Source organism: Schistocerca cancellata, chromosome 7, assembly GCF_023864275.1.
Source record: "Schistocerca cancellata isolate TAMUIC-IGC-003103 chromosome 7, iqSchCanc2.1, whole genome shotgun sequence".
In the NCBI taxonomy this organism is placed as follows: domain Eukaryota; kingdom Metazoa; phylum Arthropoda; class Insecta; order Orthoptera; family Acrididae; genus Schistocerca; species Schistocerca cancellata.
Window position 1 is genome coordinate 563765062 of NC_064632.1, and position 24886 is coordinate 563789947.

Consider the following 24886-nt stretch of genomic DNA (forward strand, 5'->3'; position numbering starts at 1 on the left):
GTCTCCCTTCACTATCTGAATAATTTCTTTTATTTCATCATATATTTCTTCAATTTCTTCGTCATCTGCAGAGCTAGTTGGCATATAAACTTCTACTACTGTAGTAGGCGTGGGGTTCGTGTCAAATGGTTCAAATGGCTCTGAGCACTATGGGACTCAACATCTTAGGTCATAAGTCCCCTAGAACTTAGAACTACTTAAACCTAACTAACCTAAGGACATCACACACACCCATGCCCGAGGCAGGATTCGAACCTGCGACCGTAGCAGTCCTGCGGGGTTCGTGTCTATCTTGGCGACAATAATGCGTTCACTATGCTGTTTGTAGTAGCTTACCAGCACTCCTATTTTTTTATTCATTATTAAACCTACTCCTCCATTACCCCTATTTGGTTTTGAATTTTTAACCCTGTATTCATCTGACCAGAAGTCTTGTTCCACCTGCCACCGAATTTCACTAATTCCCACTATATCAAAGTTTAACCTATCCATTTCCCTTTCTAAATTTTCTAACCTACCCGCCCGATTAAGGGATCTGACATTCCACGCTCCGATCCGTAGAACGCCAGTTTTCTTTCTCCTGATAACGACTTCCTCTTGAGTAGTCTCCGCCCGGAGATCCGAATGGGGGACTATTTTACCTCCGGAATATTTTACCCAAGAGGACGCCATCATCATTTAATCATACGGCAAAGCTGTACGCCCTCGGGAAAAATTACGGCTGTAGTTTCCCCTTGCTTTCAGCCGTTCGCAGTACCCGCACAGCAAGGCCGTTTTGGTTAGTGTTACAAGGCCAGATCAGTCAAACATGCAGACTGTTGCCCCTGCAACTACTGAAAAGGCTGCTGCCCCTCTTCAGGAACCAGACGTTTGTCTGGCCTCTCAACAGATACCCCTCCGTTGTGGTTGCACCTACGGTACTGCTATCTGTATGGTGAGCCACGCAAGCCTCCCCATCTACGGCAAGGTCCATGGTTCATGGCTGGGGGGGGGGGGCTCATATGTATTAAAGGACTTATATCTAGGAGGAAGAAGATTGCTATTTCTTCGAGCTAGACTTGAATCGTGATCATTGCTTCAACATTTAACGTGGATTCAATAGTGTGTGATGTCTCAGATAGAATTTAAGGGCTAGGAGTGCTCACACGTTCTTGTGTTCGCAGTCTACAGTCAGGTTCGCTTAGAGGCAACCTAAACAGTTTGGGTGGTGACACAACCACTCCAGTTATAGCCTCCCACACCATTCGGGTCCAGACTGTTGAAGTTCAAATAATTTTTCAATGTCCAGATTTAGATTTTAGTTTTTGCTGTACTAAGAGTATTTGGATCTCGCTTTGGTGACTAAGTTTCCATGCCCATGTGGCGTTTAACTTTGCAGGTGTGGCTTGAGGCAGATGAGAACCTTATCAATATTTCTGCAGTTAGTATTGAGACTTGCCTGTGACAGACATGGTCGCATGTTTTCACAGTGACAGTCTGGGATAATGCATTTGTTTTATGTCACGATTAATAGTAAGAGACTGTGATTTTGTAATTTGTGTGTTTACTTTTCAATTTTGAGATTGTGCTGCTGAAAATACTTTGCATGCATACATTCCAGTCACACTAGTCGGCTGATGTACAATCATTTTTATTTATCTTTGTTTACATTCGAATCCACAAATGTGTAAGAGCCCCATTCTCAAATTTGAGAATTGTGAACTGTGTTCATTAAACATTTAGTTAATATACACAGTAATGAGGCTATTCTGATAACAATATTAGTTCAATTAAATTTTGTTTCTACAATAGCATTTCGACTAACGAAATGTTTGTGTCTGATAATTCTCCTTCAATTTTCATGTTTCTTAAATAGTAATTACATATAAAAATAAGAATTTGGTGGTACATAGCGTACCATTTATTGCAACTTATATATAAATGAGGAAGCAACAGTGCTTTATCCGAACAAATTTATTAATGTATTTCAGTGTAAAACAGCTTTGTAACAAAGTTGTCTGTTCTTTAACAACAGGCAGCTATCCTATGCAAATAATTTTAGTATGATGTTATTCGTAACAAGTCTTTTGAGCACATCTCAATCCTTTACATACTTAATTTCCGAGTTCATTTTATTAAAGCTGAAAGAAATGTCCTTTGTGAAAATAAAATATATGATTTTCAGTTGAGGAATTAGCACATTTTAGAAACTGTTAATGCTGTTGTAACTCATGTTTTCAGGATGATTTAACTGAGATGATGTAGTGACATACAAATTTCTGACTCAGTTTAGTTTTAAATATAGTATATAATACTGTATTATCGTGACCTGAAATCTTTCTCGTTAGGGCCATGAGTAAAATGACGTTAGGGCTTCCAGCTCGCCTCTCAGCCCAGGGTTTTTGGTGAGGTAGTATCGTATTTGACACAAACAGTGTTTATCATGTACGGAAAAAATCATTTACGCAAGTGTGATTGTATGTGTTTATGTCTATCGGTGGGCGTGTTTGCCTGGGGGCATGTGTGCTAACGTAATTTTTTGATAAACAGTGCATGTTGCTTGGATATGTTTCAACAAGATGTATATCTAGATTGATCAGACACTTTCCAACATGGCAGCCGCATACTGGCTAACTTTTTCACTTTAATTCCAAGCAAAATACTGGTCTGGGATTGGCTGTTTCGTTTTAATGGCTGCTATACTTTTCAAAACTCCCACTAATGCTTTCTTGTATTCTGACATCTTGGATTGTGACGTTGTAGCCTCCACATCAGCGTAGTTTGCAGATATTGACAAAACTGCTCTCACCAGACCATGTGGACAGGTCATCTTGATCTGAACCCTGTGCTGAAAGGTGGGCTGGAATTCTCATAGCCACTCACCTATTATATCATATAGTCTTAAGCGTGAGAGAAAAAAATTATCACACTATCTTGTCATTTGTAATAGCCCTGTAATTAAATAGTCGATAATCTCAGTTATAACACAGACTCCAAACTCAGCTGTATGGAAACAAACGTATTAAGGAAGTGTGATACAGCTATAAAAGAAATCTCTTATGAAACTCACATTCGTCCATTGATTAAATACCTATGAGACTGTCCCAAAGTTGAATAACCAGAAAAGTCAGAGAAAATTCGAAGTGACTTTGCAAGAAACTTTACGCCCATGTTTATTCAGAGTGAGAGCATCGCGGTACTGCTCAGTAAAAAAATATATGACACGCAACGTGAAAGGCACATGAAATTAATTAGTGCATTACCCTCAAAATTCCAATTACCCATCCTCAAAGACGAGTGACTGACTAATTACTCCTACTTCAATTTCCAGAAGTGACAGTGGTAGGAAAATTAGGAAAAATTGGCCCAGGGAATGGGAATGGTGGGGGGAGGGGGGTGAGCTTGGAGGTATCATAGCCTCTGTTGAGCATCATTAGGTGCCTTGCTGATTACAGAGCGTACAGAGCATTTTTCAACTATTTCTCAATAATGGTTTCGACAGTATTTCCAACCATAACTTAGAGTCTATCAGCCACTCCCTCAGTTTGAGACAGGTGGTATTTGGGATGTCGAAGCCTGGAAGCAGTTCGTAGCACTAAAGAACCCATTGGAGACTATAAATCGGAAGTACACCTGTGGACTTCACGATCAGTTAATACGCTTGGAACAGCTAAGGAATCTCACCTTCATGGGCTGTTATTGCCTGGAAACATATAAGGTGTTGGTGACCACTTCTGTACGCAGGCAGCCTCAGAGTTCAACGTATCAGCCGACTGACAAATTCGTGCTGTTAGGGGTGACTCTATCCACGAAGTGGTAAGTTCCTGAATTGTACTGTTCGCAGGACTTGATTTTCTTCCAGAGTGCCTCTGACTAGTCGAGAAAGACCTGTCTGAAGTGCTATTTGCGAGGACGTAATGTTATTTCACGCTATAGTCGGTGAATACTATATGTATTGACTGTCAAAGTCCGACATTCAGTAGACGATCGACTCCGTGGAAATGGACAAAGTGGCTCTTCGGCGCTTTATCTGTACTGTCGTACTACCACTTCACCTGAATTTCTAGCCATTTGGCAGCCATGTCTGGTCGCCCGTGTGCCGGACAATGAATCCGCCCTGCGGTACTGTGTGCAGACTGAGGCCTGCTGGGAACTCAGGCGTGCCAACGTCACGTCACCTGCCCTTCTGAGAGCTGTATTTTCTCAGCAAACACACACACCACCACACAGCCTGCTTCTTTTACGCAGCTAACCTGAACAGGGCGACTCAGAGTATCACAAGGACGGCTCGTATTTTCGAACCGAGCAGCCGGAACGCCTGCGACATAATGGACAGGTGTTTCCATCAGAGAATGTCGCTTTGCCTACTGCACTGCTACAGTACACCGAACATCCAAGTAGATACTTGAAACATTGAAAATTGAACCTGCAAAACCGAAATTAACCGCAAAACACAGTAATTTTGACGATGTAATGAACAGTAGTGCTGACAGCTTGCGACTAATACTAAAGTCATATATATATATATATATATATATATATATATATATATATATAGATCACTATACACATAGTTTAACCAATGTTTTAAGATTATTCTGAAGTGTCCACCTAAGCACAATTACTGCAGTTAAGGAATCTTTAAATAATATCACCTACAGATGCAAAAGAACTTTAAAAAATAACTTAGCAGGTATTGGGAACTCATACCAGCGATTAGAGTGTTTACAAAAACACAAAAAAGTACCGCGAAGTTCATTTACTCACATCACTATGACGTGCAAAGTAAAAGAGGTCTTGTGTTGTTGAGTATTTTCAAGAGACAATGAAACAGGAGAACTTGATGAAAGGGACATTTTCCATTTCACAAGGTAAAATGTTATTTTAATATACTATAACTTCTTCTTTCGCTAATTCCGTCTGTCTTAAAACCAAGGTATACTTTAGATTCCATCTTTAGCACTGGGCGTTGCTAGCAAAACCACTATGTAAACATTTCTTTATGTCAGAAAACCAATTTGTAGATGTGGCTGTATAAAATTACTTCCTTCACTCCCAAATACGGTTGTTTTAGTCTCTTACACGATGCTTTGTCTACTATGTTTGACCAAAATGAAAGATAAATATTTCATATTTTCTTTGTCTTGAGTCTATGATGGTGCAGTTAAATTCAAACTGCACTGTCTAAAAATTTCTATTTGTTTAAACACTAATGAGTGAAAATCGACTGAGTTAAATGATGTGTAACTATATCATTATGCAAAAGTGTAATTTCTGTGGTGAATGTTTGTTGGTAGGAGAGAGTATTTTGTGAACACATTTATAAATTTATGATAAATTAAATATAGAAATGAATATAAGTCATAAATATACAAGTTGTAGCATTCTAAGGGTATCTGAATATGTAATTCATTTAAACAAAATGAAATAGTAGAGGTAGCAAATCCACGATGGGCTGCTGACAGCCAGTCTTTTGGATGACCTTGGCGCGAGCACTGCAAAGGAAGGAAAGAACGGAAAACCAGAAGCAGTAGCAGTCGAGCCTTGGCAGTTTGGGTATCGTGACGAGCCATGTCTAGAAATGTGAGGCTTAAGAGGGGAAATTATTTTGAATTATTTGGTCTGAGAGTGGATTATAGTTACTGAAGTCGTCTCCAGTTATTTTTTGTTGGAAAGCAAGAATATTTGAGTGGTTTTATGTGGTACAATATGGAGCTGGTAATACAGCAAGATAACATGGCTACTGCATGTGCGTAGTAGATGTAAGTTAATTCCATCGCTGGGGACGTGAAGTGACTATCCAAATTTTCATACAGCAAGTAACAACTGCAATGAACAAGGCAAGACATTTTCGTACTTACAGTCCTTAGCAGTGTATCAGACTGTTACAATCATCCCATAGTTTGCCACAGTTCTAATATAGTTTTCTTAAGAGTATTTGTTAGAATCATTGTCCTAAAGTCATACACCAATGCAAAATTCCCTGCCCATTTTGTTAAATGGAATTTTTGTGTCACTCTGTACGGTCAAAAGATTGTAGTGAATTAATTTTGGTGTTATGACATTCATACAGGGTCATATGAAATTATTTACTTTCAGTCTGAAGAGAAAATTGTGGGCACTTCGATATGTTATCGTGAAGTTTAATTTTATGAGATTTCTTACCTATACATGTGCTTTGTCAGACTGTTATCTTTGTACGTAATTATTTAAAGTAAAGATGGCAGACGTAAATCCACCTAAGACTGTCTCAGTCTACCCTTGTCTTGTTTCCAAGTAAAATTGTTGCCACAAAGGTCGTTAACTGAAATTTACTTCTGACACATTTAAAGAAATATAAACTGAAATAAGGTATCGAAACTGCTCCTTCAGAGCTGGCGACCACAACAGGTTTTGTAGGTATAGTATTCTTTCGTGATGTAGTATTCTTTCAGTGGACCTGTCGCAAGATAAGGCTACATAGCTGCAAGCAGTTTGCTACCGAGTTGTGGATAAAACCAAATCCCTATAGGGCATATATAGTGTTGTGAGTGTAATATCTCGTGTGGCGTAACAGTCCCGAAAATCCACAACTCGCTTTGGAGCGAAGTTTAAATCATGAATAGGTGCATTGCCAATAATAGTATTCAGGTAATACATGTCTAAATTTGTATTATAATTGTTGTTAATGTTAGTAAAAACAGAGTAATGTTGTGCAGTATTATTGAAAATGCGCTGCCGGAAGAACAAAAAGCTGTATTTTTCCTGTCAGGTAGTAGTACACGCGTGGTGTGTTGTAGACCCCCGGATTGACTTTCTGTAGCGGCGCCAAGGCGGTATTTTCACTTCCGGAGAGATACAGAAATTATTCTGCACATTATTACTTCTATTTTCAGCAACATTAGTGGGTAATACGGCTAAATTTCGTTACATTCGTAGTTGAATCACATTTCTTTCCCTGTTATGTGGCGTTAAAAACGCTTCGCTTACACGCGTTTAGGACATATAAAATACAAAAGGGAATCATTCACACGTGGAATCGGCGGGTTCAGTTAAAAGCCAAGTGAATGCGTGGTTCAAATGGCTCTGAGCACTATGGGACTCAACTGCTGAGGTCATTAGTCCCCTAGAACTTAGAACTAGTTAAACCTAACTAACCTAAGGACATCACAAACATCCATGCCCGAGGCGGGATTCGAACCTGCGACCGTAGCGGTCTTGCGGTTCCAGACTGCAGCGCCTTTAACCGCACGGCCACTTCGGCCGGCCAAGTGAATGCGTGACTAGTGCAGTACCTCTGATAGGAAAGCAATATGTTAAAAACTGAAAACCAAGAATTAAAATCGTCTATGATCGAACGATATAACATTGAGCAAATGTGGTAAAATATTGTCCAAAAGGAAGGATGTAAATATCTCACAACTACTATGGGTTTTACTCTGGAGAAATGCACCGCCCAACGGTAAATACCTTGTCTTAAGAGTATGTGAACGTATAGACGAAAATAATCTACGAATGTGTTGTTCAAAAAGTTAAACAATGTGAATGTCACGCTGTACGGGAGTTCAACAATACGATGCGCTCACTCTGGACCTGAGATTTCACTAGCTTGAAACGTTGACGTGTCCTGATCCCACAAGGTTTACAGGAGGGATTCTGTAAAGTCTGGAAAATAAGCACGGGTGCAACGGAAGCTGTGAGGATAGCTGATGAATATTTCAGTCGGTAAGAACGGTGTCTGCTAAAGGAAAGATTCAGGGATCCGGTCTCGTGTGCTCAGTAATTTCAGTACGCTATGTACCACTGAGTTGTGTGAAAAATGCCGTCTGGGACCAACAGTTACGATGCGGCTGAGCCATTTCCCTCGGTATCCTTTCTTGCAGGTGTACTGGTCTCGCAATTTATGGAAGAGTATTTTTGCAAAGTTTGCAATGTACGAAAGATGGTACAGAGAATTGAAGACTGAAAGGGTTTGAGGAAGTGGTGGTATCGTGATTATTAGCTGGATAGCCCAGTACAAGCATTACTTGCGAAAAACGTGGATTCACTGTCGAATCTCAGTCCACTCAAATAATATGCAGAGTGGAAATGTCAAATGTAATAAGTGAGATTTTTTTCACAAAAAGCGCTTTCAGTGCTATTGCGTTCCGATGCGCTGTCACATGACCGTAGACTAGTTCGAAGGGCCGCGTCATGGAGAGTAAGTTTCATTCATTGCTAGATGATGTTTGATCTTGTGCCAAGCAGTGCTTTTCACTAGAGTTCCGAGTGCGTCGATGCTTTTGTTCCCTAAGATTAGCACATGACGGTTGAACCAGCTGAATCTACGAACTACTTCGATGTAACTGCGATGCGAGCAATTGATTTATCTGATTTTATAGATTCTGATCAGACATTATTGTCAGTACAGCTGTGTGTGTGTGTGTGTGTGTGTGTGTGTGTGTGTGTGTGTGTGTAAGTTCTCCAAATGCAATATGATCAATGTGTCTCACACTCATCCATCTTAGACAGCTATTAAGAATTGTTACACTGAAGCAGAGGCATGGAGTAATGTCAGTCTGATCGCTGTGGATGTTTGCCCAGCCGCACTTCGTCTTAAGGCCAGCCATGTTCATCAGTTGCGAAAGAGGACGACATAATGACGAAGTTCTCGTTTATTTCTCAACAGCACACAGAGTTCTACGGTAAATTTTGCAATATCTAATCCCAAGAATGGAGTTATCTAAGAAACAGAAGCCCATACTGAGAGTTCGTCAATTTAATGTCGTTGTGGTCTGATACAAATTTGAAAGATATGAGAAATAGTTCACCTCACTTCTACTAGCTAAAACATTACTGATATATTTCTGTACTCCTATCAGCACAGATAAAACGTAGAGCCTCAGTATTAATGACAATAATTTAAACTTTCTTATTGGCATTTGGACCAGTCGTATGCCTGGTAAGGCACGTAGAAATTTCTTCATAATTTTTTATTTTTTTTATTTTTTTTGCTGTGATATAGTTCGTGAAACTTGGAATCCTAGAATGAATTTGGAAACACAGTATGATCCGTAATGTTGAACCGAGTAGCCACACACACACACACACACATAAGTTGATTGAGTGCAATTGAAACTGAATTTTGCATAGCTACAGTTTAAAAACTGAACAACAAGAAATGATCTACCAAGAAACTGCTTGAAAACTGAGTACGTGAGTGTTTTCTGCTTATAACGTCCTGCAGTTCACATGAGGACGTACCCTCAAATACGAAATCGCAGATTCTAAGCATAAAACAATAACTGGACCAACCAAATCAACGCATAAAATATCAATATGTCCCTCTAACGCCTTAGTAAGATCCCAGATCATTCTGTAGCACATTAATAAGTAGCGATCGACGTAACAGCAGCCAAAGATCTACATTTCTGCATCTGAAACCAAATGGCACGCTAAGCTAGTGTGTGTTTGTATTGTGTATTAAACTGGGGACCTAGAAACGACTGAGGAGATTCATCCTGCCGTAGCCCTCAGTGGTTCACAACCCCACAACAGGTCACAGAAGTCCACTTACCATATGCCGTCCCAGTGACGGTATTGACTGTTTTTTTTTTTTTTTGTCACTGATGTATTTTACATACGACCAGATTCTGTTTGGATTTTCTATCATATTTTGAGAGAATGTTTCATAGTGGAAACTATTAAAAGCATCACGCATTGACGTCCGAACTAAATTTCGAGCTTCCGTGAAACTCAGCCACTCTTAGAGATTTAGCGTTCTTCTGAATTTGGCGTGGTTTTTTCCTTGCTCCTGCAACAGTGTGCTGAGGTGTTTTGGCTTTAGCCGGCTTATTAAATTATGCGGCATGAATCTATCTATTGCTGTCGATACTGTAGCTTGGAATTTGAGCCATATCTGGTCTACACTTACATAATTAGCTTGGAGGGAATGGAGACTCTCTCTTAGGAAGACATCAAGCGAATTCTTATCTGCTGTTTTAAACAGATGTATTTTGCGTTTATTTTTAGTGGTTTTGGTTGATATGGTTTTGAGCCTCGCTACAATGACCTTGTGTTCACCAATCCCTGTATCCGTCATGACGCTCTCTATTAGATGATTATTATTTGTAAATAAGAGGTCAAGGTGTTTTCGCAACCATTTACAATTCGTGTGGGCTTATGAACTAATTGCTCAAAGTAATTCTCAGAGAAAGCATTTACTACAACTTCTGAAGATGTTTTCTGTCTACCACCGGCTTTGAACATGTATTTTCGGCTAAAAGTCGAGGGTAGATTGAAGTCTCAACCAATTGTAACTGTATGAGTGGGGTACTTATTTTTAATGAGATTAAAGTTCTCTTCGAACCGTTCAGCTATTATATCATCTGAGTCGTGAGGTCGGGGGGGGGGGGGGGGCGGTAGAAGGAGCCAATTATTATTTTGGTACGGCTGTTGAGTATAACCTCAATCCATAATAATTCATAGGAACTATCTGTTTCAACTTCACTGCAACATAAACTACCAACAACAGACACAAACACCCCACCAACTACTTTATTTAATCTGTCTTTTCTGAACACGCTTTGCGCCTCTGTAAAAATTTCGGCAGAATTCATCTGCGTTTTTAGCCGGCTTTCTGTTCCTATAATGATTTCAGTTCCAGTGCTTTCTATCAGTGCTTCAAGCTCTCGTACTTTTCCAACACAGCAACGACAATTTATAACTACAATACCGACTGTTGCTTGGTCGATTCTCGTCGTTTGTTTGCCCTGTACCCTATGAGACTGGAGCCCTTTTTGATCTTTCTTGAGACTGTCTAACGTAAAAAGAACCTCCCAGTCAACGTCACACAGCCCTGATGCCCATGTAGTCGTCTCCTGTGTGTAATGGACACCTGACCTATTCAGCGGAATCCGAAACCCCACCACCCTATGGCCCAAATCTAGGAATTTGCAGCCTACACGGTCGCAGAACCGTCTGAGCCTCTGATTCAGACCTTCCACTCGGCTCTGTACCAAAGGTCCGCAATCCGTCCTGTCGACGTGCTGCAGATGGTGAGCTTTGCCTTCATCTCGCTAGCAGCGCTGGCAGTGTTCACCAACTCAGATAGCCGCCGGATACCAGAGAGAATCTCTTCCGATCTGTAGTGACACACGTCATTAGTGCCGGCATGAGCCACCACCTGCAGTTGGCTGCACCCTGTCCCCTTCATGACATCCGGAAAGACTTTTCCACATCTTGGATGACTCCTCCAGGTATGCACACGGAGAGCACATTGGCTTTCTTCCCGTCCTTAGCTGCCATATCCCTGAGGGGCTCCATCACCCGCCTAAAATTGGAGCTCCCAATGACAAGCAATCCCACCCTATGCGCTTGTCCGGACCTCTCAGGAAGACCGGCCACTGCCGGAACAGGTACAATGTATAATGTTGTGGTCACTCGATGTCATTCCACTTTCAGCCTTCCAGTCATTCACACGACGCAACGCTGCCATATTTGCTAAAGTGTCCTCAATATTTGACGTTGCTCCGACCATCCCTACGTAGGCTGGTGGACTGAGAGGTGCATTAAATAACTGTACGTTGAGTTCCTTAACGGCTTCTTCTAGTTGCCTTCCATGGTCATCAGTCAGGCGGCTGTACCACAATACTGGCTTCCCATTTGGTCAATGGACTACGCAAGGCTTTCAGTTCGTCCTCGGTGACTAATCTCTTCTAGTCTTCAGATACTCGTCGATCGCATCACTAAACTGTAAATATATGGAGACCAGGATGCAGTTTCCCTTCCAGCTAACATGTCCCCACAAATTACGTGTTCTTAACGATAGTGTGATATTTTTGTCACTGTTACAGCCTTGTTAAACACTGTTATTGCTGCCATAGGATGTTGGCATTGTGTGACTATCTGCACAGCTGTTATTGGCACGGTGGTGATCTTTCCTGCCTTCGTATAACGTTCTTGGAGGAACAATACACTTAACTGCAATTCTTCTGCCACTCTTCTGGCCTGAGGCAATACGGTGAAACTTCTCATGGTATTAGGCTGTCCAATTCTTGTCTCCATTAGGGATGACGGTATATATTCGACACTCTTGCCCCACTCGCTTGTGATCCCGTGCTATACGGCCATGCGTCATCAAAAAGTGCCTGTACGACGAATCTAAGGAGAATGATTCATTTCCTCCGGCTTAAACCTGCTTCAGTAACTTCTCCAAATTTTCCTCTTCTGTTGGCAGGTCTGTCACTGTGAGATGGATTCTATCTTCGATATTAGGTAAGGGAAAATTAATATACTTCCCTTCTAGATACATACTCCGTGCTGGATGTCTTAATGTTGTAGTAAGCGTCATCGGTTCTATTGGTCTAGTGAGTTGCGTACGCTATCATAAATCTGTGGATCTGTGGATTTGTTCTGTCTTTTATTATTTACTTCTTTGTAGTAGGTGTTTGTTTCTTGTAAGAACTGGCCTTAATTCTTTGTTTTGGTTGCATCACTTCATGCACTGGCGAATCTTCTTTTACTTCTGTAGACAGTGCAGTGTATTCCTCAGGAAGTGTAGTATCGAATTCTACGTACAACTTCCCAGTTTGTGCAACCAAATCCTGATGCCTGAGTCATATGTCACCCCTACATCCGCCTCTGACGTTCCTTCTCTTTTATACCACATAGTTCTGAATTTTAGCCAAAAACTTCTTTCCTGCTTTTTCGTAGGTGCATGATGCTCTACTTCGGTCTGTGTTGCATGATCTGTTTTATGGAACTTTCTGCTCACGTTCTGCCAGAAATTCCTCGCTCTTTCTGCGTCCCTCTTCCTTCTCGATGGTGATTCATGTTTCTCGCATAGAAGGCTTTTGATGGTGTCATTAGAGTCCCCATTGCGTTCTAATGTTATAAGACACCTGCCAATAATTCGTTCTTAAAATCAGTATTGCTGGAGGGTCTGATACGTGTGACATTCATTTCTGTTCTCTGTGCACTTTTTACGCCTTTATTTACATGTCAACCCACTGCCACTTGCTTGGTTTTATTGCAGCCTCTTCTGATATGTCCTTCTACCCCACGATGTCCACATATTACTACCCGTTTGTCGCAATGTTGTGCCAAATAACCAAGGTCTTAGCATTGAAGGCACCACCTCACTGCTAGAGGCCTTTCACCGAACCCGAATGAAACCCAAGACACACTCTGTCACATTATGAAAGCTGTTCTAACCTCAGGGCTCACCTTAATAACTTGATGGACTACTTTTCTCCCAGTTGGTCCTCTTCTGAATCATACGGTAAAACCGCTTTCGAAGCTTTCCTCAGTCAGTTTATCTTCAGAGTTCCGCATGTATAGTGTGTCCTTTAGTGCTTTTGGATGTGTGTTCTCTTGGCAGTATCATTAAAGGTCTCCTTGTCTTAGGCTGTTCACAAATCAGTGTCTTTGCACCTTTTTTTTTATCCATTACCTCTTTCGTGTCACTTTGTCTAGGAAATTCCAGAATGACTGCATTATTGGTTTGCTTGACATTCCTAATGCAAATTTTCTCTTTGGTGGGATATAGTTCCCTTTGCCACTTCATCTGTTTTGACTTTTTGAACAAATGATTTTGTTGCATTGTTTGCGCTGCTGCGATTTAAGTTGCAGGAGCTGTATTGGTTACAGCTCTACTAGGCGGCATCATTACCTTGCAATTGCATATATTTTTTCTGGCCTTTGTGAATTTTCTCTGCAACTTCAGTTTTCTTCTTCTAGTAGTTCCAATCTGCCAGTTAATAAGGGCTGCTCTATCGCCCATTGCGATATTTTCTTCTTTTACTCCACTTTCAATTCTCTTGCTCTTGCCTGTGTCCTCTTTTGCTCAGAAAAATTATTTTCGAAGAATGTCACCAAGTCTTCATACCGCTGTTGTATATTCACTGACTGTCTAATTGTTACCGTTTCCTCTTAGTCATTACCATATGAATTATCTTCGACTTGCCAGTTCACCGCTACCCCAATGTGAACTGAACGGCTAGCGTCTTGGCGACTGACAACCCAGATCTATTGCCACCACTTCTGGCCTCTACATTAGGAGTGAGTACTGGCTACCGACGTCTACACCTAAATCCAGGACGCATTGCCTGCCGAACCGTATTGTTTCAGTCATTTGTTTTCGATAAGTGTGTTGTGCGTACTGTAAGACCATCGGTACACACACCATCAGATTATTTGACTTGTCGCTCTAACGAAGTAGGCGAGAGTCAGCAATATGTCTCGTGGTGTTATCGTGGCGTGTTTATCTTCTGCCGTTAGGTCAGACGATAGAAATGTCACTTACACGCTTAGAGTAGCAGATTGACGGTGACCAACTTTAAACAGAACTTGATTAATTTTCAGACACATTTATTAAAATAATAAAAATCATAGACATTACGTAATTTGATTGTGGATGCTGTTTACAACTGACAATCTGAAGTTCCTTTGGTCTTGGTACGTTAATCTTATTTTCACATATCTCTGATACTTGAGAAAGTGTCTATACATTTATCTTCATGGCTATGTACAGGAATATGATCATCTTATTAGGCGCAGACTGAAACTTGACTATAGACTAGTACAGACTAATGCAGACCAATGCGGACTGACTAATCGGAGGTCTGTACACTCGTTACAACACCTCGCGCGTTCAGGTATCACTGCGCGAGTGTGATCCACGAGGAGAAATGGTTCTACGTTCGCAGCAATCTCATTGGTTGCGTTACATATTAATACGCGGATCGGCGGAAGCAGAATTTGGTCCGTCTATAAGGCAGCGCCATCTCGTAGTGCGGAAATGGACGAGCGCTGCGCCTGCACTGTTGTGCTTAGCGGGGCGCGCTCTATTGGGGAAGTTATGTACGCGCTGACTACGTGGAACTGTGTACACAACAATAAGGATCTTTTTATTTTTGTGGCCTATTTATTCTGAATATGGCCATGGTGGATAGAAATGATTTGCAAAGCAACCACCGGCCGGGGTGGCCGAGCGGTTCTAGTCGCTACAGCCTAGAACCGCGCGGCCGCTACGGTCTCAGGTTCGAATCCTGCCTCGGGCATGGATGTGTGTGATGTCCTTAGCTTAGTTACGTATAGGTAGTTCTAAGTTCTAGGGGACTGATGACCTCAGAAGTTGAGTCCAATAGTGCTCAGAGCCATTTGAACCATTTTCGTTTTGCAAAGAAACCTCAAGCTACAATATACGAAATCTGAGGGACCTGTGGATTTGTTGCAGTTCAAAGACAATTGTAGACAGTACTATTTATGCCCAGTCTGATGCCAACACTGCAATATGGCGGGACACAAGCTTCTTTTATACAGGCACTAGCAGCTATGTGTAGTATCTGCCGACATCTGGAGCACATCAACGTTCAGAATCTAGACGGGAAATTATTCGTTATTAGCATTAAAATCATGATTTTATGTTAATGTGTTTGGAGTGGCTGTCCTTGTTTTCTTATTTTATGATACAACTTAAGTACACTCTTTTGGGTAAAAGAGTTCGTACGAATGCCACGAATGCCAGGGTCGCATACACGAGCGATGACGACAGAGGAAGCAGTTGGGTCTTTGGTAAAGAAAGGCGGCCGAACTGTCGGAGGGTAATGTTGATTTAATAAGGTAGGTGGATAGGATAAGAGGAGACAGTGTGAGCAGACAGCGTTAACTCGCTGAGACCACAGAGGCAACACCGAGCCAGTTGGGGCACTGGGTAGCACACTGGATTCGCATTCGGGAGGACGACGGTTCAAAACCCGCATCTAACCATCCTGTTTTATGTTTCCGTGATATCCCTAAATCACTTCAGGCAAATGCCTGGATGGTTCCTTTGAAAGGGCACGGCTGACTTCCTTCTCCATCCATCCCTAACCCGATGGGACCGATGACCTCGTTGTTTGGTTCCCTCCCCCAAATTAACCCACCTATCACAGAGACAAAACCTCCATTCAGCCGTCCGCAGTGTCCGAGCGGTTCTAGGCGCTACAGTTGAAACGTCCCCTTAGAACAATTATACACGACTGTGCTGATAAACCTCTTACACTATTTGCTTTTCGAACAGCTGAGCAAAACTGAACGTACTCAAACATTCACTAAAGTGACACACAATATTTTTAGTGCAACGCAATCTGACTATCAAAGATCCCTGCAAAAATATGATGCTATATATGATGTATACTGAAGATAATTAATGAATAATACTGTGAAGATAATGATTCTTGAAGAATTCATGTGAAGTTATAAAAGGGTCGCCATACGAAACGTCCCCTTAGAACAATTATACACGACTGTGCTGATAAACCTCTTACACTATTTGCTTTTCAAACAGCTGAGCAAAACTGAACGTACTCAGACATTCACTAAAGTGACACACAATATTTTTAGCGCAACGCAATCTGACTATCAAAGATCCCTGCAAAAGAATGGCCCTGAGTAACATTAAACTATACCTTTCAGAAATCACTTACCTCACAAAAATCTTCATTACTCGAACTACTGCAATACAGCGAGCGCCACTACTGCCAGCTAAATAAAAGATTCAAACTATGGAAGGCACTAACTACTGATAGGGATAGTTAGCAAATGAAAGATATTAATAGAGAACAAACAATGTATTTACCTTAATAGTCATAATATATATAGCAGTTCATGACAAATTACAAAACTCCGCCATCTCTCTCCTCGCATCCACCACTGCTGGCGGAACCTCCCACTGCGCAACGCTACGCGCTGTTCACATCCAGCTGCTACTGCCCAACACTACAATGGCAGACAACAATGCAAACTAGCCACAGACTGCACACAGCACAGCTAGTGATTTTCATATAGAGCGCTACGTAACGTTGCCAATAGGAAAACATAAACAGCCTACTTACATAGAGAAAACATAAACAGCCTACTTACACAGTCTGGAACCGTGCGACCGCTACGGTCGCCGGTTCAAATCCTGCCTCGGGGATGGATGTGTGTGATATCCTTAGGTTAGTTAGGTTTCAGTAGTTCTAAGTTCTAGGGGACTGATGACCTCAGAAGCTAAGTCCCATAGTGCTCAGAGCCATTATAACCTTCACTCAGTGTACCCGCTCGTTCTCTGAGTTAGACCGCGGATAGTATGGCGGCTCCTCTTTCGGATAAGAAGACTAGGCATATGTCAGCACTTATCAACAGTCTGGAATTGCTATGAGTCTGGGTGGTTGGTGGGAAAGTACGTTTGCTGTGGGATAAGGTATCACTGGAGGGTGAGGCAAAGACAAACGTAATGTATCATGAAGGACTGAATAAGGCACTATGTTCGACGGACTCAAGAGTAGGCTACCACAAGCAGAATACTACCGGGTCCCCTTGGAAAGCAGCTCAATAGGTGGTCTCAAAAACGGATACAGTCGAAGGAAACTTTCTGGGATGTAATTAGGAAACCAAAACCGAAAAGATATGAGAACACAGAATGAGGAGACGAAACGAAGAATGGATGGAGAATCTGGAGGATTTGGCAACTGTTATTAACGTGCTACACAACTGGCGGAAGTAGAAATAGCAACAGGGGTGCAGGACGCACAGACTTTTTTCCCCCAGGATAAGTGGACCATATTCGGAAACAATGCTGCCAACAACACTGAAATGAGTGCAGGATGGTAGGACACCGTGTGCGGTATTGTCAGAGGAAAAGGCAATGTGGGTGACAATGTGGTACGGTTTCATTAAACATGAACGGGAATTCCTCAACCAATACATAGCGTTACCAGTAACGCTTACTGCTACAAAGGTGTATACAGAGGTGGGCTTGGTAAATGGAACGGAACGTCATCTTTTAGTGAAGGCAGGGTTTCATGTGTGGGTAACCAGGCAACATATCTGAAGCACACTGATGTCTCCATGATATACACTCCGGAATATGGAAAAAAGAACACATTGACACCGGTGTGTCACACCCACCATACTTGCTCCGGACACTGCGAGAGGGCTGCACAAGCAATGATCACACGCACGGCACAGCGGACACACCAGGAACCGCGGTGTTGGCCGTCGAATGGCGCTAGCTGCGCAGCATTTGTGCACCGCCGCCGTCAGTGTCAGCCAGTTTGCCGTGGCATACGGAGCTCCATCGCAGTCTTTAACACTGGTAGCATGCCGCGACAGCGTGGACGTGAACCGTATGTGCAGTTGACGGACTTTGAGCGAGGGCGTATAGTGGGCATGCGGGAGGCCGGGTGGACGTACCGCCGAATTGCTCGACACGTGGGGCGTGAGGCCTCCACAGTACATCGATGTCGTCGCCAGTGGTCGGCGGAAGGTGCACGTGCCCGTCGACCTGGGACCGGACCGCAGCGACGCACGGATGCACGCCAAGACCGTAGGATCCTACGCAGTGCCGTAGGGGACCGCACCGCCACTTCCCAGCAAATTAGGGACACTGTTGCTCCTGGGGTATCGGCGAGGACCATTCGCAACCGTCTCCATGAAGCTGGGCTACGGTCCCGCACACCGTTAGGCCGTCTTCCGCTCACGCCCCAACATCGTGCAGCCCGCCTCCAGTGGTGTCGCGACAGGCGTGAATGGAGGGACGAATGGAGACGTGTCGTCTTCAGCGATGAGAGTCGCTTCTGCCTTGGTGTCAATGATGGTCGTATGCGTGTTTTGCGCCGTGCAGGTGAGCGCCACAATCAGGACTGCATACGACCGAGGCACACAGGGCCAACACCCGGCATCACGGTGTGGGGAGCGATCTGCTACACTAGCCGTACACCACTGGTGATCGTCGAGGGGACACTGAATAGTGCACGGTACATCCAAACCGTCATCGAACCCATCGTTCTACCATTCCTAGACCGGCAAGGGAACTTGCTGTTCCAACAGGACAATGCACGTCCGCATGTATCCCGTGCCACCCAACGTGCTCTAGAAGGTGTAAGTCAACTACCCTGGCCAGCAAGATCTCCGGATCTGTCCCCCATTGAGCATGTTTGGGACTGGATGAAGCGTCGTCTCACGCGGTCTGCACGTCCAGCACGAACGCTGGTCCAACTGAGGCGCCAGGTGGAAATGGCATGGCAAGCCGTTCCACAGGACTACATCCAGCATCTCTACGATCGTCTCCATGGAGAATAGCAGCCTGCATTGCTGCGGAAGGTGGATATACACTGTACTAGTGCCGACATTGTGCATGCTCTGTTGCCTGTGTCTATGTGCCTGTGGTTCTGTCAGTGTGATCATGTGATGTATCTGACTCCAGGAATGTGTCAATAAAGTTTCCCCTTCCTGGGACAATGAATTCACGGTGTTCTAATTTCAACTTCCAGGAGTGTAGACTGTGTGGAGTAGAGGACTATAATGTGGCATCGTTGGCGTGAGCGCTGCTCAATTTCTGTGTTGGAGGCATCAGTATTCGGGTTTATGTGGAAGTATTCCCTCATTTTGATAAAAGGTACTACACAATCCTAGAACTGGACTACGTAAGTAAAAATCATACAAAAACTGCACACTATCGAAATCGGTCGGACTTCCTTCGGGCTGGGAGATACCGCTGAAAATCACGCATCGTTGCAACACTCGCCCGTCATGAAGTTGGAGCTGAGTAAACGGCACACGCAACCATTGAAACTGTATTTGTGTGATGTAGAATCGAGAGGTATGGAAAACTGCTTTTGATATGCGTGTGTACGGTCTAACTTAGTTCTCTTAACATCCTAATTCAGAATTACACAGGCATTCCAGTGTCATCATGATTGAAGGGAATTTTGTATGCGGTTTTTAAAATGTTTTATTTGGTGTTGTATATATGTTTAAACGGTTTTATACGTCATTCAATGACGTGTGAGTGTCAAAATTAATGCCAATGCGTGTCAGTGCAGTCACTCTAGCTATATAAGAATTCGTCATTACTCATATTTAGGTACAGTCACTTCTCATCGTAACCCATACTCATATTTAGGTAGAGTCACTTTGCATCGGAATCCAGAATAACATAAGCACTGTAATATCCTATATGCACGCCGACAACGGGCAGGCTACTTTCAAGCAAAATGTCACACCTGTACGGGAATATACATAATGGATGCAGGAGTACAGATTGTAGACGCATGATTGACGACATATAGAAGTCTGGCGTTAGTCGTGCTCAGATAGCGTAATGGTAAGGTAACCTCTCAGAATAAGCGGGAAATCCGCGTTCGAGTGCCCGGTCCAGCACAGTTTTTCATTGTCGTCATTCCATTCTGCAGCTGACGGTTTACCGTATTCGCGATTGAGAATACATTGAACGTGAGTCAGAAAACGGCTACGGGACGCTATTAGAAGACGTGAGGTAAGCAAGTTCCCACCAGCTATGTGATGAAAATTGACTACAGGAATTTATCTCTAAAATCCCGGCACATATTTAAGGAGGTAAGTTTCATTTACTGTGACCCTTTATGCAGCTTTTGAGGGTCTAATCAGCGTTTACTACGAGACTGCTGTTTTGTCACCGATCCTAATATTCGTTACACTCTCCATAGCGCATCACAAGAAGCCCTTGGCAGAGGGCAGCGCAGTCGGTCTGCCCCTATTGGCGCCTTAGGGCTGGAATGCGGAGTTTCGTTTGTTAGTTCTGCTGCAACAGCACGTCCAGGAAATTAACTCACGATATTTTCTGAGTGCGCTCTGAAACTCTTTGCTACTCCATTTCTTCAGGCGCTTGGTCTGTAAAGGCATCCAGTTAGTGCTTTTGAAGGAAAAAAAAAAAATCCATAGAAACTTTCTCGGCAACTTAAAAAAGAGAAAATTAGAGTGCACGACCTCTTTCCCTCGAAAATTTCTCTCCCTCATGCCATGACTGTGTTTCTACAGATGTCGTGTCATTGATCTGATTCGTACTAACATTACAGTACCTATTTGTTTCCACCGTCCTGAGTGGGATGTCTAAGTTCTAACTAATGTTCACCAACCTGCAATCTTCCATAGTTGTTGTCCCCCGCGAAGAAAACGATACGTAGGCTGTGATTCCGTTACCTTCAGACTCTGATAAACTCTTAGCGAGGAACTGATATTGTATAAATAATTAAATCTTCAATTAGTTTGTTTATACAAGATTCCACTCGCTTTTTTTGTTACCAGAACACGAAAAACTGCACAATTACAATCAATTAATGAATCACAAATAATGTCCATTCTTCACATGTTCGCAAAAAGCAAAGAAAGTAATGAACTTCGCATTTGCGTAGTTATCAACAAATTGTTCTCAGTTGCACATCCAAATAACCAGAGATTGTTAATACAGTCCTTAACCAACACCGACTAAGGCAGGCAACGTGTCTGTCTTACGACACTGGAGAGCCAGCTCAGATCTTGCAGCCGAACCACTTCGCCCGCGATCCGAAGACCTACGAAGTGCTTCGTCCGCCCTTTCGTTTAGCAACTGCTTACTATACTGCTGGTAATAAACGCTTTTGAAATAATGAAATAATGAGGTGGTTGTACATAAAATGCAAGTAAATACACTATTTAGTTCTTCAAATATTATTGTTGTTGTTGTTGTCTGCAGTCCAGAGACTAGTTTGATGCAGCTCTCCATGCTACTCTATCCCGTGCAAGCTTCTTCATCTCCCAGTACCAACTGCAACTTACATCCTTCTGAATCTGTTTAGTGTATTCATCTCTTGGTCTCCCTCGACGATTTTTACCCTCCGCACTGCCCTCCAGTACTAAATTGGTGATCCCTTGATGCGTCAGGTTAAGTCCTACCAACCGACCCCGTCACTAGTCAAGTTGCGGCACAAATTTCTCTTCTCTCCAATTCTATTCAATACCTAATCATTAGATATGTGATCTACCCATCTAACCTTCAGCATCCTTCCGTATTACCACATTCCGAAAGCTTCTATACTCTTTTTGTCTAAACTATTTACCCTCGACGTTTCACTTCCATACATGGCTACACTCCATACAAATACTTTCAGAAACGACTTCCTGACACTTAAATCTATACTCGATTTAACAAATTTCTCTTCTTCAAAAACGCTTTCCTTGCCATTGCCAATCTACATTTTATATCTTATCTACTTCGACCATCCTCAGCTATTTTGCTCCCCAAATAGCAAAACTTCTTTACTACTTTAAGTGTTTCATTTCCTAATCTAATACGCTTAGCATCAACCGATTTAATTCGACTACATTACATTATCCTCGTTTTGCTTTTGTTGAAGTTCATCTTATATCCTCCTTTCAAGACACTGTCCATTCCATTCAGCTGCTCTTCCAGATCATTCGGTGTCTCTGACAGAATTACAATGCCATCTGCGAACCTCAACGTTTTTATTTCTTCTCCATGGCTCTTAATTCCTACTCGAAATTTTTCTTTTGTTTCCTTTACTGCTTCCTCAATATACAGATTGAACAACATCGGTGATAGGCTACAACCCTGTCTCACTCCCTTCCCAACCACTGCTTCCCTTTCATGCCCCTCGACTCTTACAACTGCCATCTGGTTTCTGTAAATAGCCTTTTGCTCCCTGTATTTTACCCCTGCCACCTTCAGAATTTGAAAGAGAGTATTCCAGTCAACATTGTCAAAAGCTTTCTCAAAGTCTAGAAATGCTAGAAACGTAGGTTTGCCTTTCCTTAATCTATTTTCTAAGATAAGTCGTAGGGTCAGTATTGCCTCACATGTTGCACCATTTCTACGGAATCTTCCCCGAGGTCGGCTTCTACCAGTTTTCCATTCGTCTGTAAAGAATTCATGTTAGTAATTTACAGCCGTGGCTTATTAAACTGATAGTTGAGTAATTTCCACATCTGTCAACACCTGATTTCTTTGGTATTTGAATTATTATATTCTTCTTGAAGACTGAGGGAATTTTGCCTGTCTCATACATCTTGCTCACCAGATGGTAGAGTTTTGTCACGACTGGCTCTCCCAAGGCCGTCAGTAGTTCTAATGGAATGTTGTCTACTCCCGGAGCCTTGTTTCGACTTAGATCTGTTTGAAACTCTTCACGCAGTATTGTATCTCCCATTTCATCTTTATCTACATCCTCTTCCATTTCCATAAAATTGTCCTCAAGTACATCGCCCTCTATATACTCGTTTCACCTTTCTGCTTTCCCTTCTTTGCTTAGAAGTGGGTTTCAAAAAAATGGTTCAAATGGTTCTGAGCACTATAGGACTTAACATCTGAGGTCATCAGTCCCATAGAACTTAGAACTCCTTAAATCTAACTAACCTAGGAACATCACACAGATCCATGCCCGAGGCAGGATTCGAACCTGCGACCGTAGCGGTCGCACGGTTCCAGACTGAAGTGCCTAGAACCGCTTGACCACACCGGCCGGCAACTGGGTTTCCATCTGAGCTCTTGATATTCATACAAGTGGTTCCCTTTTCTCCAAAGGTCTCTATAATTTTCCTGCAGGCGGTATGTATCTTACCCCTAGTGATATGTACTTCTACATCCCTACATTTGTCCTCTAGATACCCCTGCTTAGCCATTTTGCACTTCCCGTCGATCTCATTTTTGAGACGTTTGTATTCCTTTTTGCCTGTTTCATTTACTGCATTTCTGAATTTTCTCCTTTCTCCAATTAAATTCAGTATCACTTCTGCTACCCAAGCATTGCTATTAGCCATCGTCTTTTACCTACTTGATCCTCTGCTGCTTTCAGTATTTCATATGTCAAAGCTACCCATTCTTCTTCCACTGTATTTCTTTCCCCCATTCTTGTCAGTCGTTCCCCACTGCTCTTCCTGAAACTCTGTACAACCTCTGGCTCTTTCAGTTTATCCAGGTCCCATCTCCTAAAATTCCCACCTTTTTGCAATTTCTTCAGTTTTAATCTACAGTTCATAACCAATAGCTTGTGGTCAGAGTCCACATCTGCCCTTACAATTTAAAACCTGGTTCTTAAATCTCTGTCTTTCCATAATATAATCTATATGAAATCTGTCAGTACCTCCACGCTTCTTCCATGTGTACAAATTTCTTTTATGATTCTTGAACCAAGTATTAGGTTATTATTAACAGAAGATTATTATTTCGGCGCGCAACTTCCGACCGTAGCAGCCAGTCGCGGAGAAGGGCCACAATTTAGGCGCTCTTTGTCACGATACCCGTACGGAAACGGCTCTAAAGTCAGAAGTATTACAATTTCTAAGACATGAGGTCTACATAGTGGTAGCAGAGATGACCCAGGGATGCACAAGAGCTTCGGTGTAAGCTGCGGCATCCTCGTAGCCGGTGAGCCAAAAGAGGTAGATGCGGTCCGGTATTTCCGGCTTGCGAGCTGTGAAGACACTTGTTGATTTCGTGCGCGTTAATATTATCAATTACCGGGGTCCCGCCCGCCGTGACTCTCATTAAGTGTCGGCCTGTACCGGCGGCTCGCTTTGTGGCGCGTCTGCCCGACCAGCGCCGAGTCGGCCCGGGCAGAAAGTGCGGCGGACGACGCCGGCTCGCTCGTTGTTAATGAGACGCCGAGCGGCCGCGCCTGGCGGCTAATCGTAATGGGATCTGCCTGTACACAAAGCGGCCTCTGTCCTGGCCGCGGGACCCCACCCGCTCTTCCTCTCCGGCCGCCGCCGCTCACAAACAGGCCGGCGTCTCGGGGCGGTGTCGGCCACCAAGTGATCCCTCCTCGGCCGCATACCACAGCCCGTCAGTTTAAGTTCAGTCAAGTTTGTTGCTTTAAATGCAGACTTTTTGATTTGGTTTCGCAGCGACTGTCGCCGATACCTACTGAATAAACACGTTTGCTCTTACAGGGTGTTTCAGAAATGACCGGTATATTTGAAACGGTAATAAAAACTAAACGAGCAGCGATATAAATACACCGTTTGTTGCAATATGCTTGGGATAACAGTACATTTTCAGGCAGACAAACTTTCGAAATTACAGTAGTTACAATTGTCAACAACAGATGGCGCTGCGGTCTGGTAAACTCTATAGTACGATATTTTCCACATTTCCACAAGCTTCGTCAGT